The following is a 19,939-nucleotide window of genomic DNA, read 5'->3' on the forward strand; positions in this document are numbered from 1 at the left end:
TTTACATCAACATGTTTTTATTTAAGTTAAAATCAACACAGATTTCTATATTTGGAAGTATTCACTAAATTTAAGTCAGTTGAATTAGTAACGTGATTTAATAACTTCAACTTAATTACATTAAGTATAAAAATGTTTGAATAAAAAAATGTTCCACAAATTGCATTCGTGGATTTAAAAAATTTAAAAACAGGAAAAAAATAGGGAAAAACTATATTTATAATAATCATAATTAAATATTTAACATGAAGATCAGTTCTTTCTTTGTTTGTGGGTGTTTTTATTCTTTTTTTAAATTTATTTATTTATATGTCAGCAAATTTTTGTCATTAATTTTCGGGCTTTTTTTGTAGCTTTTTACTACTTTCTTTCAAATTTTTTGGGTCTTGTCTTCTTACGTTGCTGATCAGCTTCTTCCCATGTTTTTGAGATTAAGCCAGTTTGCTGAGGCGTTAAAGGGTTAAATTGACAAACTTTATCATGTGGCGAAATTAAAGCCGGATCAAAAAATTATTTGTTTCTCACGTTTGGTAACGGCACATTTGATATTTTGCAAAATAATGTCCCACGGTGATTCACGGAAAGGGGAGGGACTTCACCTTCTTTTATGTAAGTGTGTGTGTGTGTGTGTGTGCGCGCGCGTGCGTGTGCGTGTGCGTGTGTGTGTGACATTGAGCGTGTTGACCAGATCGGAGCGGTCAGATGTGCGTCTGAGGGAAACACTCTGAGCATCAGCATCTCTCTGCTTTGTTTGTGTGTGAGCTGCATGTTTTTTCTCGTTTGCTCTCATCACGCCGTTATCCGCCGCCTCCTCCTGACGAGGCCCGATGAGGCTGCGCTGACAGCACAACAAACCCCTCGGCTGCGTTAATGAAGCGGCTCGCGGCATCCAGCTCCAGTGTTTGGTCATCTGTTGTGGTTCCAGGCCTCATTTACGGAAGCGTGAAGTGCTGCCGGGTGGCTCTGGGTAATCTGGCGGGGGGCCCGGATAACGCGGCTGGAACCCGAGACAAGCGAGCCCCTGTTCCCGTCCGAGCGTCCCCCTCAAACACCCGTATTGTCCCGATTCTCCCTGCTTTTTTGATGCTGCGCGATCGATTTGATCATCAAGACTCCGGCTGACAGCTGACCGCCGCGTGAACCCGTCACCGGGCCGGGGTCAGAGGTGACGCTGGCAGCAGAGACATCTGTGTGATGACCCAGTTTGAGGTTGTTTGTCAGTCGGAGGACGGCGGCTGTGACGGTGCTCTCAGTTTGTTTCAGTTCTCCAGGATTAAGCCAATTAAAGCATTTTAGGGCTCCCCATCAGCTCTTTGAAGCCCAATCAATTTTCATTTTCTTGTATGTTTATTTTGCGTAATTGCAGCCCTTTTAAGGAGAAACACTGGATTGGATATCCAATAGCAATTTCTCAAAGTAGGGTTGCATTTTGAATAGTTATTAATTTCTGTAAATTAAAGTGAGTGATTGTGTTGCTGAGCTACGTGATATTAAACATCTGCGGAGCGTAATTACGCCCGTCTCTGTATCTGCAGGAGATAATTAGACGAAATGCTGTTTGTGTGAGTGCAGAAGGTTCACAGCCGTCTGCAGGGTTTTCTTTTAAAGAGAACTTTCTGAGTTATCTTTAGAATAACAGTTTTATTTAGCTGATATTGAACTGTATCTTACAAAAGACATAAAATACTTTACTCGTCATTATAAATGTACAACAAAATTGAGTTGCAAATGAGTTGCTATAAATCGGCATAATGGATATCTGCAAAAAAATCCAATATTGTGCAAAAATGTTTTTATTATTTTTAAACAGGGTGCACATCCTGGCATGATTTCAAGGGACAATACTGATGTAAAACTGTTTAAAAATTTCTAAAATGAAAATGAAAACTCTGAGGCACTCTCTTGAAATGCCTTTATTTCTACGGCATGTTTGATCATGACAAAGATGTAGAAAAGGTTGTAACATTTTAAGAGAGTGCCTTTGAGTTTTCGTTTTGATTTTTAATCATAGTATTGCGAGAGGGTCCATTTCCACCTTCGCTCTCGTGTGGTCAGTATTACCTGATCACCCAAACACATTTTGACGTAGAGCTGTACAGTAGGTCGGTGCTGGAGACATGACATTTAACTCGGCGTTGGCGTGCTGCTGATTGGACCTCAGCTGAAGACTTTGTCAAGTGATTAGTGTGCGACGGGCAGCTAATCAGAGCATCGCTCTGCAGTAATGACGGCGCTGCTCTGACTGCAGGGTTAGGTTACATTTTAATGAAGAGGTAATAATGACTGTGACTCTACCTGTTTGCCTTCAGCTCGCTTTCTCTAAATGATCATTGGAATTGCAGATGACATTTCTGCATCGCCCCGATCCAGCGTCGTCTTCATTTTCTGTATGAGATGGTTTCTGAAAACACCCTGCAGACGGTCTGCTGGCAGTTTTCATTCTGCTGCACAAACTGAACAAGTCAAAAGGTGAACCGCCGCCATTTTTGGACTTTCCAGCGTAACATGGTTTGCTGTTGGTTGCTGGTACTAAGTTTCACATCCGAGTCCACCAATTTTGAACTCAGAGTGAAAGCAGTCTGCAGATTTACTGTCTTCAAAGGCGCTCCAATAAATTTGGGCTAAATTTGTCTGTTTTGTACGTCTTAGGTTTCAGGCTTTGTCATTTTTCTCACCTTCATACCTTTCTGAAATTTCACCGGGGTATACCATATATGACACCCTCCCTCCCCGCCCCCCCAGACAGCCAGCGCTCTATTTACTTTCAGCCTTTCAGACTAATAAATACACAACAGAAACCCACAAAATGTTAAAAATACAACTGTTCACCTCCTGAATTCAGCTCTCTGTCAGAGAAGACTGACAAATATTAACTGCCTCATTAACTCTTCATGAAACATTCGACAGAAACGAAATAACACTCACCCCAAACCGTCTTGGATCCTCCTGCTGGTAATCTGATTGGTAAGTTTCACCAGCTCTGCTTTGGTCCAAGTAAATCCTAAATTCACCAAGTAAGATGTAAAAAAAACATTCGGTTATTCCCTTCAGTCACTCTGCCTGCTGGCCGCCGGCTGTTTACAGTCCTGTAACTTCTCCCTCCTCCACTAGGTGTCGCTGTGTCTTTCAGCTCAGCTGTCAGTTCCACCAGTAGACCACAGACTGAGCACTGATGGTGCGTGCTGTGCACTATATGTAATGAGTTTAATAGCAAGAGGAGCACCTCTATTTAATGCAAAACATATCTTCTGTATTTCTAAATATCCCGGTTAGGTCAGCATAGTGCGTGCTCCCTTCTGCACAGTGATACAGTTGGCAGGTGTCGTTCGGTAGAGAGAAAATAGTTCCTACATGAAATAGCTCACAATAAGCACCGGATTTTCCCGAGTAACCGGATCATGGTTTTTGAAAAAAAAATATTGCTGTTGAGTTTTTTAAATGTATTTTGTGTGTGTCGTCTACTGAATATTGGATTTGTGGCCGATCGATTGGAGCACCCGAATAGGGAGCATAAAAAAAACTACTTTTGGGAAGTGCTGTGTGAGCGTGTTAAAAATAAACTATCCTTGAAGCTCGAATACTTTCCACTGAGACAGTTTACTTCCTCGGCTGTACAATATGTGCTTTACGGTGACACTTGAGAGACTCAAGAAGCAGCAGAGATGAAGAGACAAACTGCTATCGCTGCCTCAGGCATTTAAGAAGAGAGAGACGGCTCTCTCTCAAGGAGCTGCTCCCTTTACATGTCGGATATTTGTTCGCAGTAAAGCTCGGGCTGTTGCTCTTTGAAACACAATGTAAAGCAGGAATGTGGCACGGTGCTGAGTGATGTGGCGGGTGGTTTGCTGTCTAAAGAAAAGGCGTGCTGTGACTCAGCCAGCGTCAATGAAAACAGTGATACTGAGCGTTCGCTCTGCAGCAGAGACTACACCGAAGGCCATTTCTCTTCATTTGATGGATCTGACAGATTCGACTTGTTTAACAAAGACCAGCGTGTGCACGCTCATAGATTGTTTATGCTGCGCTAAAATGGCTCCGACGATGAATAATCAGCTCTTTTTCTCTCTCGAGCAAAAAGTTTCATTGAAGCTGCAAAGTTTCATTCATGACGTTGACACAAATCTTCTAAATCAGTGTTTGAATGCTGCAGTTTGCATGTCTCGTTATCGCGTTTAAATGCTGTCAGGAGATTTTTTATTTCTTTTAAGCGCTATTAATTGCAGAATTTCAGATGTGATTGATCACATTTTTTTATTTCATTACTTTGAAACCAGCCTGAAACCATCTTTTGGTAACTGACTCGTTGATTTTTAAGAAAAAAAAAGCGTAAAATTATGTGATTTTAAAAAAGGACCGTTTTGTGTGTGACCTAAATGTTTTAACTTAAATTTCATTTTCTGTTGGTTTTGCTGACAGACAGCCGGCCAGCAGCTTTAATTTTTGGAAACATGACGCCCGCTGACCCTCTGGTCTTCACTGGTTAGCTAACCTCCAAAAATAAAAAATAAAAATCTAGTCAGCATAAAGGCCTGGTATATTGATTTTTTTTATTATTTTGAATTTGAAAACATTGTGGTATCATAACAAAAAAATCTAAAAACTTTTAAAAAAATTTTATCATTACAATTAGGACTGAGGTTGGTTAAAAAATTAACTCAATAAAAATATTATCTACTTTTACTATCTAATATATTTTATCCTGATTTTAAGAGGCACATTTTGTGTGCAGAGGGCAATCAGTGAGTATTTGACACTGCACAAATAATGTAAAAAAATTTAAACAGAATAGAAAATTTATAAAAATAATAATGTATCCCAAGGCTGTGATATTAAAAAATAATCTTCTTAGCATGGACTAGCATGGATTTTTTTTGTGTTTTTGTGACAACATGACAAAAACCTGGCATTTAAAGGCTTAAAATCCTTCAAATTAATGAATATTTGATATTCATGATTAGGACTCATGTTTGTTAAAAAAATGAACTCAATGAAAGTAGAAAATCATATCTGTGTATAACATTTTTTTAAAGCTTGATTCTTGATTTGTTTGCAGAGTGAGAGAGAGAGAGATACCAGTGTGTCTGGTTTTAAAGCGGGCCCTAAGGGGTTAATTGAAGCTTTGAATTAAAAAAAAAAAAAATTGACATTCAGCAGAGCCTCACTTCCTTTGGTAACTTCCTTTCCCTCATCTTTCTCTCTCTCCATCTCTCCATCACTCATCATTCTCATCTCTCCATCCCTGAAGCTGCTCCTCCTCCGTCATCCCGAAACCACATCCTCTGAGAGCTGCATGGATTTGTGTGTGCGTAGGCTGATATATGGATGAGTGTGTGTGTGTGTGTGTGTGTGTGTGTGTGTGTGTGTGTGTGTGTGTGTGTGTGTGTGTGTGTGTCGGGGGAGGGGAGGGGCTGTTGAGCCTCTGAGTGCCTGAAAAGCAGAGTGGTACTTTTCTTTTTTTCCCCTTTTTGGCAGATTGCACAGGGTTCAGTTTTCGTGACTTTCGCTCGGTTGCTATGCAACGGGAGGAAGACGTTTCCAGCTAATCCATATACATAGCTTTTCACACCTCCACTCTCTTCTTCCTTCCTCCCTCCACCCCTCCTTCCCTCTCCTTGTTATTCCCTCTCAACTTCCGCCTGCTCCATCTCTCCCTCACATCTCGCCATCCTTTTTTTCTCCTCCTCCATATGATCGTCCATACTACTCCTCTGCCCCCCCCCCCCCCGCCCTCCTGTCAGCCGTCCACCATGCTGCTGCCCCCACCCCCTCCCCTCCTCCCTGTTAGGTCTTGGCTCAGCTGCTGGCAAAGCTTACGGCAACCAAGGTCACCCATACTGCGCTCTCAGTCTGACAAGTGGGCTTCTCCGTGTGTGTGTGTGTGTGTGTGTGTGTGTGTGTGTGTGTGTGTGTGTTTTCTTTATTCTGCATGGTATACAATGAGCATGTCTTAACCCGCACACAAGCACCGTGTGTGCAGAGATGTGGATAATAGCTTCAGCGTGTGTTGTTTTGACACAAGCGAATGTCCTGAATTCTTTATGCACTTTCCTATACGTCAGTGCCCGCGCTGGTGTGTGCGCATGTGGCTGTCCTCGTACTGTACATGCCTCCATGTGTCCTCGCATGGCCTGCTTGTATAACTGTCCCCGGTGATATAGGAGGCTGTGTGCTGCCTGTGTGAAACACGCAGGATCTGCTCTCCGTCTGCAGTCACTTCACCCGGCAAATATTGACTCAGGTCCCTGATAGGGAGGACGAGGAGAAGTGTGGCATCATAGGAGGAGGAAATGATTGGGTTTAGAGCTGCACAGGGGCTTACTTTATCAATAATTGCTATGTGTTCGCTCAGTGTTTGCTTGGTGTGTAAATACGTCTGCATGTGTTCATTACGCAGGATATTGTCGACTTTATTAGAAACTACAGCGGTCAAACATACAGGAATCGTCGTCCAGCTCCATATGCACGTGTACGCAAGCACATACTGGACAGGCTTCTCAACGCGCAACAGAAAATTCAGTCCAAATAAAAATAGACATCACGCAGAAAACATGCAGATGGACCAGAACTGACAACATGTTGTTTTTTTTTATAATAAAACAAGATTAAGGCAACAAAATGCAAATAAGATATGACACTAAAGCCCCTTTCCACTGTACAAAAACCCACCAAATGGGTTGTGTTTTATATATACGTGTGACGTGTGTATGTGTATGTATGTATATATATATAATGTGTGTGTGTTTATAATAACATCCTCCCAAATTAGTCTGCACTGAGTTTGAAAGAGAGGTTGTATAAATAAGAGGTATATAAGGAGAAGTAACCACAGTAGCATTTTCACTGGCCTCCATGATGCTTTCATAATGTTTACTGTTTTCCTGTCTGTGGCAATAGGAAAGGAGTCTGTCCCCTGTTTTTAGTGTATTTTCTCATGTTTAAAAAACAGCATACTGGGCTTGTGTGGTACCAGGGTATTTAGAAATCCCAAAGAAATATTTTTGAATACCGTCATACATCCAGGCGCTTCTCTTTAGATTAAACGTATTGTATGTAGTGCACAGCATGCACCACCATAGCTCAGTCTATTGTCTCTACTGTTGAGTTGAAAGACACAGTGACACCTGGTGGTGAAGGAAGAAGTTACAGGAGTGTAAACAGCTGGTGGCCAGAAAGAGACTGTCGGGAATGACAGCACGTTTTTACGTCTAACTTGGTGAATTAAGGATCATTTAGACCAAAGCGGAGCTGGTGATTGTTGACACTTAATAACTAGACAAATAAACAAGATGGCCAAGATGATTTGGGGGTGTTTTATTTTGCTACTGTGGAGTTTGAATGAAGTGTGTTTTACAGTGAGTTAACGGTAGTCTCACTTTATTTTTATTATGAATTAGAAATTTTTTTGGGGTGCCACTCGGCACCTTATCGGGGGCCAGATTTAGTGTAGCAGTCGTATAATTTCTAGGTACCAGGTGCATAAAACTGTGTTTGTACAAAGACAGAAATAAAGACACACTAAAATACACTAAATCTCGATCATTGTGGAGCCTCGTTTTTACTCTCACAATTCGCCATAAATGGATGCAGAAACAGCTGTTTGCATATTGATTCTTGTACACGCTCCAACTTTTATTAGACCTCTGAATTAGAGCAGCAAAGAACAAGTGAAAGTGTCACGGCGGCGGGGTTCTCACACGGTGCCGGAGCAGCTGTCGTTACGCTCGGCTGTGGGTATTTGCACTCTTCGGACCACTAACTCATCACATGTTTGAGCAGAGCATAACTGCGGTAAAATCTCAAACATTATCATATCCAACGTCAGACGGATGATCAGCGATTCATTCATGGAGCGCTCGCGTTGTTCCAGTTTTGTGCAGCTGACTCACTGTGCCGTCCGCTCTGACGCCGACAGGTTATCATCACCATCAGTTTTTGTGTGTTTCTCTTGTGCAGACCCTCACAGTTGAGCCCTGAGGACTGCAACACGTGTTTTCCGAGTCAGTGCGATAAAAAGTGCCTGATGAAATTTGTATGGTGATATTTTGCATACTGCAGCTTGCTTTGTCTCAGACCCCTGCGGGCGTCCTTGTCCCTGTTGTCTGAATGTAAATGGTGTCAAACCTGTCCTCATAATCACACTGTAGGCGCCCGCTGAACTCTCAGTCCCTCCTCCAGTCAGTCCTGCGCGCTCACACGCCGTCCTCTGTCTCGTCTCGCACTTTGGTTGGTTATCTGACGATTTGTCTCCCGTCGCCCTCTGATGGATTTTCTGTCACCTGCAGCGGTACGTCGGTTCAGCTCTGTGAAAGCGCGCTGAACCAGGAAAACCAGCTAAAGTTAACTATTCGTTTCATCATTCATTTTAACATTTAAGTTGAATTTCAGGAAACTTATGCATTCATTGTTTTCAACAGTAAGCAGCTCAGTTGCCAGAGGAAAATTTTGGCTTTGTACTTTTCAGCAAACCACAAATGATTTGTATGTTTTATCGAAATCATGTCAACGTTTCTGACTCTGCGGACTGCTGCTCCAGACCAGCAAACCAGAAAAACGGTTGTGTTTTAAAGGTCGTTGACACGGCAACGGTTAAACTTTTGTTGTGTTTTGGCCTTTCGTTCACGTGACAACAGCGTTTTGGGACCCTGAAAACGCAAACTTCTGAAACTGGCTTGTAGAGAGTAATCAACCCTTCTGTCGCCGTGGAAACTGGCAATGTTTCCTGCTGCAATAGTGCCACCAAAACCAGGTCTAGGTCCACACGTTAACCACAGCCTTCAGAAACCGTGAAGACCTGCACAGCTTCAGTGTGTCCGCTGCATAATAACTCACATGTGACATGACCTGCATAAACAAACAATGATTTTTATTCTTCACAATGACTGATCAATGTGGCAAACCCACATCGGTGGCGAGGCTCGCTCCGGCTCCTGTGGCCGCCTTGCAGTGTTTCCACGTTGCCTCTTTTATGCTTTTCGGCTCGCCTCATTGTCAGTTTCAAATCCAGGAAGTTTCCGTACTGGTGCGTCAGTTTTCTTGAGACAAACTCTTCTGTATGTCCACTCGTCACCCCAAAAAACACATCAAGTCTTCAGACAACGTGAACTCTCAAACACGACGTTCGCTGCTTTCGTCTGTTCTCCTTCGTGTCGTTGCGCTCGGCTCACGGTCGGTCCGTTAGTCCGTCTGTTTGCTGTTAGCTGTAACGTGTTTTCGTTTTTGTGACATTTTGTCGGTGAATGCTGCTTTGAGAGTTTAACTTTCATCATTAGCAGGTTGTTACTTTGAAAAAGTCGAAATCATGAGTCAGCGCTCGCGCTAATTGTAGCTCTCGATTGTTCAGATACAAAAGACGTTTCTGTTTAATTGGTTGTTAAAATTATTCTGCTTTTGTGGGATCAGTAGAGCTGGAAAAACAAAGAGAGACAAAGACAGAAAAAGTAATGAAATTGATTTCACATGAAGCTGCCCTCCTTCTCACTGTAAAAGTCACGCTGAAGTCAGACTTGTTTCCAGTCGGTCAGTTTGGTCTAAAAAGCAGCAGCATGTTTGTAGATCAGGTCAGAGTCTCATTCGTGCTCTCGTTTTGAACCGCGGAGACTCGCTTTGCATGACATAAGCGTAAAATTCAGACAGTAACTGCGGCGTGACTCGCTCTGCTGCTGAACTCGCTGCTCCTCTGCCTGACCGGACTGATAATCAGACACGCCGCTCTGTTTGCAGTCCTGTCTGTCCCGGACATCAGCCCTCTGCTCTCAGCGCTCGCTCTTACTCGGCTGCTTCACTTCACTTCACTCTGACTCTCTCGGCTCAGTTAGCGCTGACTGCTCATGTGTCATAATCCACCGACTCCAAGCTCCTTTTTCAAACAACGCGCAGATTCAACGTTCGGTGTTTCTGAGACCAACATGTTGTGAGAACCGCTCCGAGTCTCAGACTGAACCAGCTCATGAGTGGAATATGTGTATGTATTCAAAACTAATAAAGGTCTTCACATGCTGTTCAGTGTATGGCCAGCAGGCCAAGTCTGGCCCCTGACAGGGTGCCAGGTGGCCCCCCAATCATTTTCTAATTCACAGTGAAATTTAAGAGATTCACGCTAAGCTTCTCATGTCCTGAAATCCAAGAAACATACTGAAATCCTAAAAACGTCCTAAAATCAGAGAAATTACCAAAAATTCTAGACATGTCTTTACATCCTTGAAACTTGAAACAAGTACTTAAAATGTCCTAAAAACCAAGAAATGTCCTAGAATTCGAAAAACATCTTAAAATCTGAGAAATGTCCGAGGAATCCATGAAACCTTCTGAAATCCCAGAAACATCCTAAAATCTAGAGACGTCTTAAAATCCTAGAAACATCTTAAAAACGTTAAAATGCCCAAGAAATCATAGAAACGTCCTAAAAATCGAGAAAGGTCCTGAAATCCAAAAAACATTCTTAAATAAAAAAAAAACATTTAAAAATCTTAAAAACACCTTAAATCCTAGAAACTTTCTAAAATCTGAGAAATTTCTTAAAATCCCAGAAACATCCTAACATCCAAAAACCGTAAATAAAAATAATAATAATAACAATAATAATAATAATAATAACAATAATAATGAAAAATAAAATTATAATAATAAAATTACAAATAAATCTACCTTGAACCTTGACGCATTATTAGGGAAACAAAAGGTTGCATTCGCTGACTCGTCGCCAGTGAGTTAATTTGCGTCTTTTCATCCCAACAGCGTCCCGGGGAAGTCCTCTGTTTGTCCCAAAACCGTCTACGCCGTCTCGTCACACAGCAGTGAGATCACAGAGTTTGTCAAACATCAGTTTCTTCTTGCTGCTCGTTCATTTAAGTTTGGGATTCATGAGCTCTTCTTTTTAGCCGGATGGCGGTCAACAAGGCAAATATCGGTCAATTCAGATGTTTGCACAATAAATCAGTAATTTTTGTGCATAACTGAAACTGATGTGAAACTGTAAGGAAACGTGATTCATGTTCTTGATGATATTAACTAATTTTCTAAAGGGAGTCTTTACAGAAGAAGTCTGTTTGATTTTTAGTGGTTTTATATTTGAATTATCTTTAGGCCAAAGTAAAGTCAACATAGCCTGTTGAATTCATGATGAGTCTTGATAAAATCATATAATATCAGAGGGTCATAAGGGCTTGAATTGATAAGCTGAGTGAAATGTGGCAGGAGAACGGCTTTTGAAATGCCGCACTCACCGACGGCATTTCTCAGCCACATAATGAAGCGGCAGACTGAAAAGCCGAACATCCCGGACGGAAAATGGAGCTCAAATAAAGTGGGCCATTAAGGCTGTGCGTTACTGTCGGTGAGTAAAATGACATTTTTCATGCAGTCTTCTTCAAATAGCTGTCTGGATCCTTTTCTGCTCCTCATTAAAATGAACTCAACACATCTGGCTCCTTTTGATCATCTTCAGTGTGAAGCTCTGCCAGGATGCACCTGCAGCTCCAGCACAGTGTTTGCTGCCTTTTTTCTTTTTTTTGTAATGTACACATGACTGAGTCGAGCGACATCACTCGGTAAAAAGACTGTTTGAATTTGATTTATTTATATTTTTTAGGAAAAAGTACCAAAAAAAGGGTTTAAGCTCGCTGCGGTCGTCGGTTCATCTGTTGTTTGGACATACAGCCATTAAATAACCGCTTCCACCATCATTTTTCCGTTTTTAATTTTTTTTAATCAATACTTGTGTGTATTTTTAAAGTGAAAGTTAGTGCTTTGTATGTGTGTCTCGTTTTTATATCTTTTTTGGCCAAAAGCTGAAGAAAAAGGGCCGGCAGCTTCTTCTGTAACTGTTTTTAATGGACATTTGTTATTGGCTTATGTTGGTCACAGACTTCTAAATCAAATCAATATAAAATCCTATAAATAATACCATATTGATTTTAAACGAGGGATTTATAGCAGTAATTTCTTCCGGTCCCAGTAATAGAAGAAGTATTCAGATACTTTGGTTTTTTTTAAGTAAAAGTAAGTAAATATTATCAAGAATATGTACTTAATGCATTCAAAGTAAAAGTACCCAATGCAGGAAAATATTAGGGAAAAAAACACACCAAAAAGCAGAATATATACCCCAAAACCCCAAATTATTTTTTTAAAAAGGAGAAAAAAAACCTCAATTATTAGTTATTAAAAAAAACACAGCGGGTTTGATTCCAGCCTCGGATCTTTGCTGCATGTTTTACCCTCTCTACCCCCAAATAAAATTTTAAAAAGCCCCCCACACTCAAAATTAATTAGAAAGAAAATAGATAAAAACTTCAATATTTATCAAAAACATTAGCAACAGAGTAGACAGACTGCTTTTATAGAAAAAAACATGTTTCCAACATTGAAATGCTCTTTTATTTTCACATTTTCCATTTTACCTTCCTAACTCCTGATGTTTGTGTCGGAGACACTGACAGTCTTTATGATATGAGTCATGTCATTGTTCGCTGTACCTGCTCCCTGTCGTCGCTCAGCGGTGAGATTTTGTCTCGTGTTACCTCAGTGAAACGAGTTTCAGTTTGACTCATTAGCATTTTCTGCTAGATTCTTATTTCACTTTCTCGCCGGCTGTCTGCGCGTCGAGATCCTTCAGATAACCAGGAGGAGATAAGTTTGCAGGCCGGCTGTTGCACATGGGAATGCTGCAGTGAGGCTTCAACCCTGTCAGAAAAATATTCATTACAGAGCCGTATCAGGGGCACCGCACCACTCCCAGCATGCCGAGCGAGAGAGCGGGACGCTATCACACTGTACTGCAGTCTATAGGACACCGTGCAGGATACCGTGCCCCTCGAAACAGGACCCACCAGATCCAGAGGATAACATGTCTCATTGTTTTGGCCCTATAGTTTCATATGTACTGAATAACCACTCACCGCAGAGCAGGATCCTAATTTTACAGCCCAGATACTCGCCGAATTAAAACCTGCACTCGATCAGCTTCACACCGAGCAGAAGCAGCTCCACATCGAGCAGAGGCAGCTCCACAAAGAGCAGAGGCAGCTCCACAAAGAGCAGAGGCAGCTCCACAAAGAGCAGAGGCAGCTCCACAAAGAGCAGAGGCAGCTCCACATCGAGCAGAGGCAGCTCCACAAAGAGCAGAGGAAGCTCCACAAAGAGCAGAGGCAGCTCCACACCGAGCAGAGGCAGCTCCACAAAGAGCAGAGGCAGTTCCACAAAGAGCAGAGGAAGCTCCACAAAGAGCAGAGGCAGCTCCACACCGAGGAGAGGCAGCTCCACATCGAGCAGAGGCAGCTCCACAAAGAGCAGAGGCAGCTCCACAAAGAGCAGAGGAAGCTCCACAAAGAGCAGAGGCAGCTCCACACCGAGGAGAGGCAGCTCCACATCGAGCAGAGGCAGCTCCACATCGAGCAGAGGCAGCTCCACATCGAGCAGAGGCAGCTCCACATCGAGCAGAGGCAGCTCCACACCGAGCAGAGGCAGCTCCACACCGAGCAGAGGCAGCTTCAGTTAAAGCGTTTATCTGTTTCAGCTTTTTTTAGGAGCCAATGTGCTTCTGCTGGAAAAAAAACATTTCATTTAGCCTGGTGGGATTGGTGCAGAGTAACTGCTCGTGGAGAGAGGTCACACACACACACACACACACACACACACACACACACACACACACACACACACACACACACACACACACTTGGCTTAGTACCCAGATTTGTTCCTGCAGAGTGTGTGTAGGCGGGTTGGTGGGTGTTTTCTCTGCTTCAAATGCCATCCATGTCCGAAATCGTAGGAGAAAAGAGTCATGAAAAAAAAAGAGAACAGCCCGAGATGCGAACACTGCGTGACCTCATCGCTACCTGCTGCCAAATCTGATGGAAATGAGATGGAGCTGCAGCCAAGAGACACACACACAGACACACACACAGACACACACACACACACACACACACACACACAGACACACACACACACACACACACACACACACACACACGTGCGTACACGCTGTTCCAGGTCAGTGTGTCACTCTCCGTAGTAAAACACGCGTCAGCAGCTCAGAGACAACCAAGACCAGTTTGTTTATGCCTGGAGGATTACTTCCCTTTTCGGTTTCCTGCCTCGTCTCCGGGGTCAGAGGTCGCGGTTGGATGCAGAACAATGATGCAGCCTGCTCACTATCAGAACCATCCCAAAAACCTCACACTCTGAATGAAATAAAAATCCTCAGTTTACAGTAAATTTGTTCGGAAATGCTGAATATAAAAACAGTGAAATGTGTCAAAAATTGCGTAATTTTCTAAATGTTGTGATCAGATCTGTAAAATAGTTTTGGACGCTGCAGAAAGCAGTTGTTTTTCCTCTTTTCATAATTAAAAAAAAAATTGGCTGTTGAAAAAGATGAATAAAATTATCAGCCTTATTCTTGAAATTCTGCGGTTTGAGACAGAGAAGAAACATTTGAAGTATAATCGATTGAATTTGGGCTCTGGATGATTTTTACTGTCCCTCGGGCCGCTGATCCTCCAGGTCAGCTCCTCCTCCATCTCTCTGTTTTTCATCCAGTCTTTTTTCTCACTTTCCTGCAGCCAAGTGGTCGTTAATTTTGGCGTCCATGGTCTTTTTTTTTTCCACCTTCACAGCCAATTTGGCGGGCAACCAGCCGTCAACTCTGTTTCTTTTGCATTCTGACACTCGTACTGTATTTCTGGTAAACTCCTGATAGCAGGCTGTACTGTGCCGGTGGGGAGGGAACTATTAATTCTTCCTGCTTACAGAATGATGCATCTTCTACGAAATGGTTCTTTGCTCTCATCGCCGCTCTCTCTCCTTCCATCTTCCTTCATGAGATTAATCTTGATGTCTCTTTCATTTGGCGTTTCCTGCTGCCGGTTAATTGGCCTCTCCGCTGAGGTCTCATTTGTTTGCCTCGAAGGCTCCTGTGTGTGTGTGTGTGTGTGTGTGTGTGTGTGTGTGTGTGTGTGTGTGTGTGTGTGTGTGTGTGTGTGTGTGTGTGTGTGTGTGTGTGTGTGTGTGTGTGTGAGAGAGAGACGCGTGGTGAGGAGCCGACTGTAGTTTCTTTGTCAGTTAAAGCAGAGGAACGAGGACAGGTGGATTTGCGTAAACTTATCACGATACAGTCACAGAGGAGTCAGTGTGTGTGTGTTTGTGTGTTTGTGTGTGTGTGTGTGTGTGTGTGTGTGTGTGTGTGTTTGCTCCTGTGTGGTGGCCAGGGGTGGCATCACCCCCCCGGAGTGTGATTGGCCACCCCTGGCGGCCTTCCGACCACATTTAGAAGGTGGTAGGTATTTAGCCTTTCAGTATCATGGATGAATTAATAAACAGGCCTACAGGGAGCAGGCTCAGGGGCCCCTGAACCAGAACCTCTGTGGGAAGTGACTTCACATTTTATTTTGGGGAGCTAATAAATAAAAAACAGACACAAAGAGATGCAAGACAACCACAAAGACACACAAAATGACTAAAATTGACATAAAACAACCATGAAGTCATGCAAACCACCACACAAAGAGACAAAAATGACTATCAAATAATGCAAAGTTAATACAGACACTAAACGCTGCATTCAGTGCTTAAACCACATAAAGTGATGCAAAACAACCACAAAGAGGCACAAAACGACCCAACACAGACATAAACGACCATAAAGTGACGCAAAACGACCATGAAGTGACGCAAAATGACCATAAACAGGCACTAAACAATTGGAAAGAGAATACAAAGTTACACAAAATGACCATGAGGTGATGGAAAACAAAATGACCATAAAAAGACGGAAAATCATCATGAAGAGACACAAAATCACCATAAGGGGAAAAACGGACTATAAAGTGATGCAAAATTAACTTAAAGAGACAAAAAGATTCTTAAAGAGACAAAAAGAAAAGACAAAAAATGACACATAAGTGATCCTAGACAGCAATGAAGTGATGCAAAATGACCACATACAGAAATAAATTAACCATAAAGTGACTGGAAATGAGCACAGAGACAAATAACGAGCACACAAAGGACTCAGAAACCTCTCGAAGCCGTCGGCTCTCGCCGTGTAAAGTTTGTGAAGCGGCCCTGCTGGTGGGTTTAAAGTTCACATGCAGCTCGCTTTAATTGAATTTGAGATGTGTTTGAGTGTGTGTGTGTGTGTGTGCGTGCGTGTGTGTGCGTGCATAGGAGTTGAAGTATCTGCCGTCCTTTTCACAGTGAATGTGTGGACGAGTGCTTCTGCAGCAGCGGGGTTAAGAGTGCTCCAAAGCTCAGCCGTGCAGAGAGAAGGTTTTTAGATAAAGAAAAGGCCTTAAAATGTTCCTTAAATGGAGGAGAGACCTTGAATCCGCCGGCCGTCCACTTACCGCGCGCTGGAGTGGAGTTTGTGTGTGTGCGCGTGTGTGCGTACGTCTTGAGAACATACGTGTTTGTCTCTTAAAGAAAGGACCCACACAAAGAGATGTATGTGTGTGTGACAGAGACCCAACCCAAGAGCAGCTTGCACAGATGGAGGAAGATTAACAGGGAATCTGTGTGTGTGTGTGTGTGTGTGTGTGTGTGTGTGTGTGTGTCTGTACATTGTGTGCCTTCAAATGTGGGCTGCCAACAATAGATTTTCCACCCAGTAGCTGCTTTGCATACTGAACAAGTACTGTAGCTTTTGTTATTTCAGAATGAACTCTGCGTTTTGGCTCTCTGGCGCTCTGACATGCACAAACACGACATCGCTGCTCGCTGCTGCACTTTTGTTCTTGTGTCTAAATCACTTTTTCGTGTGCCGGCACGACTTTGTAAACATGAACATGTCATAGAAGAAATCTTCCATTAGTATGCGTGTAATTGCAACCGAGAGCCGTCACAGCTTGACAGATGTTCTTAACTGTGATTAGGAGTATTTTTGTGATCGACGCAGTAAGTGCTTCACCACCCCTGGTGTGCCGGATCACACTGCTGCAGCATCCATAATTAAAGGAGAAAAAAGCCAAATGACACTGGTTAAGAGCCAGCCTCGGCCCCCTCATGACTCTGAATATGAGAGCGAAGTTCTGCTTTCCTAACGTCCTCCTGCATTCTGCATCGCATTATTATGCTATTTTCCAGGGTTTCCATTAACCCTCAAATTGCTACTGTGAAATACTAAAAATATGCCAAATGTAGGGCTGAGCGATATGTAATAAAGTCTTATCACAATATTTTTTTCATATCAGTCGATATCAATATATATCACGATATACATCAAATCACTGTTTCTGTCGAGCTTAAAGGTCCCTTTGACTCCTCAGTGAGATATGAAGATATCATCAGGTTCATTTTGGTTTAAATATTTATTTTCTGTCAGACATTGAACATGACAAATATACTGTAGAACAGCATCACCAGCTGGAGGACCTATTCTACTAAAACTCACAGAGGTCCAGGTACTAAAAAAATGGATTTTTCACCCAACCTTATCATCATGTTTTTCAGGGCCGATACAGATTATTAGTAGTTAATGAGACCAAAAACCAATAATTGGCTTTGATATGCATTTACAATAAAAATGAAAATCTTTGTCATTATTTAGATTTTGTAATATAACAAACTCCAATGCCTTTAGCAAATGTTTAATCAAACCTGCCCCCTTCATTTTATTGTTTATATGTTTATTACATATATACATATATCGTCAGGCCCACAGAGCAGGTGATCCAGATATTTAAAGAGCAGACGAGCAGCAGACGTCCGGTTAAGCGTTCTGCTAACTTGAATGGGGATAAAATTATTTAATCGTGCAGCTCGTCTTGACTTTCCATATGTTGACACGTGAAACCTTCATCGTCTCGACGGTGATCAGAGTCAGTCCATGAAAATCACAAACAGAACTGCTGACGAGGGAAATCCCCGCAGAGGTCAGCTGATAATAATATCAATAATAAATGTGCTGTGCCCTGTGTTTTGTCTTCCAGGTGGAGCCCCTGAAGAGACCTACCGGTGCACGTTCAGAGGCAGAGCCAAGCATCGACCTCTTCAGATGGACTCTGGGAAAACCACCAGCATCCTCTCTCCAGACGAACACACTCGAGACTGATACACTACTTTACCTCCCGCCGTCCTCTCCTCGTCCTCCGGTCCAATCAGAGATCACCTCCTCTCTACCTCCCAGAGAAATAGACAAAAAAAAGCAATTTATTATACGTTCCTCTTTCTCTTCACTTCGTGCAACATTTCTCCATTTACCTCAGGGATTCTCTCCCACTGCCTACCTCCTCCGCCGAAACAGGCAACCGAAACAGCGACTGGAACACAGAGCTGAAACACACCTGTGACCTCTCGCTGCCGTTACCATGACAACCTGTATTGCCTCTCAAGCTCTCCTCACTGCAACCGTGACGACCAGCAATGACCTTGGACCTCGTACCACCTGCCAGCTCAGACCTGCTCACTGCCTAAATTGTACTGATCCACACTTGTAGCCTGGCGCTCGGGCGGCTTCTTACCACAAGGAAACGTGTCATATTGCCTCACGATAACCCCCTCCTCCCACACACCTTTCCCGTCATCCCAAACTTCTGTACGACACGCCTGGCAGGAAACGATATACCTCAGCAGACTCTCAAGGACTCCTTCTGAAGGGAACTCTGGCTCTCCTGGTGCTCCAGTCCACACACAGCAGGAAACTCACCAGCCCGGTGCTTCAATCTACCCAGTAGACGAGTCACTTCAGCATCTTCCATTTGCCTTAGAGGCAGGAGTATAGCAACAGTAGCCAGGGAGGCCTCCAGAGGAGCGCAGAGAGACTCAGGAGTCCCGCCTGGCAGGCAACTTCATTTCATATGCTCCTCAGAAAAGCTTCACACACACGCCTCGCCATCTAAGCAGTAGCATAAATCAGCAATCGCCCAAGAGGCCTTTCTCAGATCGCAGCAGAGACTCAGAAGCACCCCCTGCCTTGAGCTTCACCCCGCAACGCCTCCAGAGGAGTGGAGCTACCCACGGAGCGGCCCGACTTCCCTGCAGCTTTTTCCCGACTCTGGAGGAAAGTCGCGGAGAAGAACTCCCCTCGTCAGATTAAACTCAGAGCATCATGAACCTCGGAAAGTTGGAAGAGTAAACACGGAGATCCATGAAGAATGCAGCGGTGAGTTTTTATTTTTTTAATTTTTTGTCACACGCTTGTTTAGCAGCATGTTCTCGTCTGGCTCTCCTGTAACAGCGCCCTCTGCAGGCTCGCCCGGAAATAACGGTTTGTTTCTCTGCCGACAAAAGAAAACATGGAAAAAAAGTTTTTCATGTCTCATCTTTTTCAGTTCTTTGCATCATAACTGGCATTTAAATGGCATTTCTGGCTTGTTAGATGACACAGAGTGGAGACAGACAGGAGATTAGGAGAGATGGAAAAGAGTGCTTTGCAGTAAAGGTCATTAACCGCTGCAGCGACACGTCTCTGCAAAGAAACCTCACACTCCAGATTTGCTGTGAAATATGAATCTTTGGGAAGTTTTGTAGCTTGAAGCGTCCCTAACTGATGATGATGTGCGTCTCAGCACGCTTCAGTTGGTGCATGTTGGTGGTAAACAAGGTTCAGTCTGAAAAAGTCATATCCTGCATTTATGGTCGTATCTTTATCTTCAGGAAAAATGTTTCCGTCTGTCCCTGGAGATGGGGGAAAGTTTTTACCCCAAAAAATTAAATCTGTCCTGAGTTTTTAGCCGAGCTTTTGTCAGTTCATCTGTACGTACGTGTGTGAAAGCGACGCTTTGTTGCTCTGGAGTCGCTCTGGAGTCGTTCTTGAGTCGCTCTTGGAGTCGGCCTCAAGAGGACATTAGAGGATCTTCAGCTATTTGGCACTTAAGTGTCGTCCATTTTTCAGCCTCAGTTTTTGTCACTTGTGCAAAATTTGCAAACTAGATAAGTAATGCAGGAAGTACACTTTGTACTGAGACACAGAATTGTCTTTTTTTTCACTTGTTTATGA

General features: G+C 43.1%; 1 protein-coding gene across 3 annotated transcripts in view; it reads left to right on the forward strand.

Annotated features, from left to right (window-relative positions):
- LOC121956318 (thyroid hormone receptor alpha) overlaps nt 1–19,939 on the forward strand; it is a 114,796-nt gene that overhangs the window by 26,009 nt on the left and 68,848 nt on the right. For all 3 annotated transcript variants that reach the window (XM_088069326.1, XM_088069327.1, XM_088069328.1), the window contains one exon: nt 17,931–19,102. The gene's annotated coding sequence lies outside the window, so the exon portion shown is untranslated. The remainder of the gene's footprint in view (nt 1–17,930; nt 19,103–19,939) is intronic.

This window comes from Plectropomus leopardus, chromosome 18 (genome assembly GCF_026936395.1).
Source record: "Plectropomus leopardus strain MGB_pleo_1.0 chromosome 18, ASM2693639v1, whole genome shotgun sequence".
Classification (NCBI taxonomy): Eukaryota; Metazoa; Chordata; class Actinopteri; order Perciformes; family Serranidae; genus Plectropomus; species Plectropomus leopardus.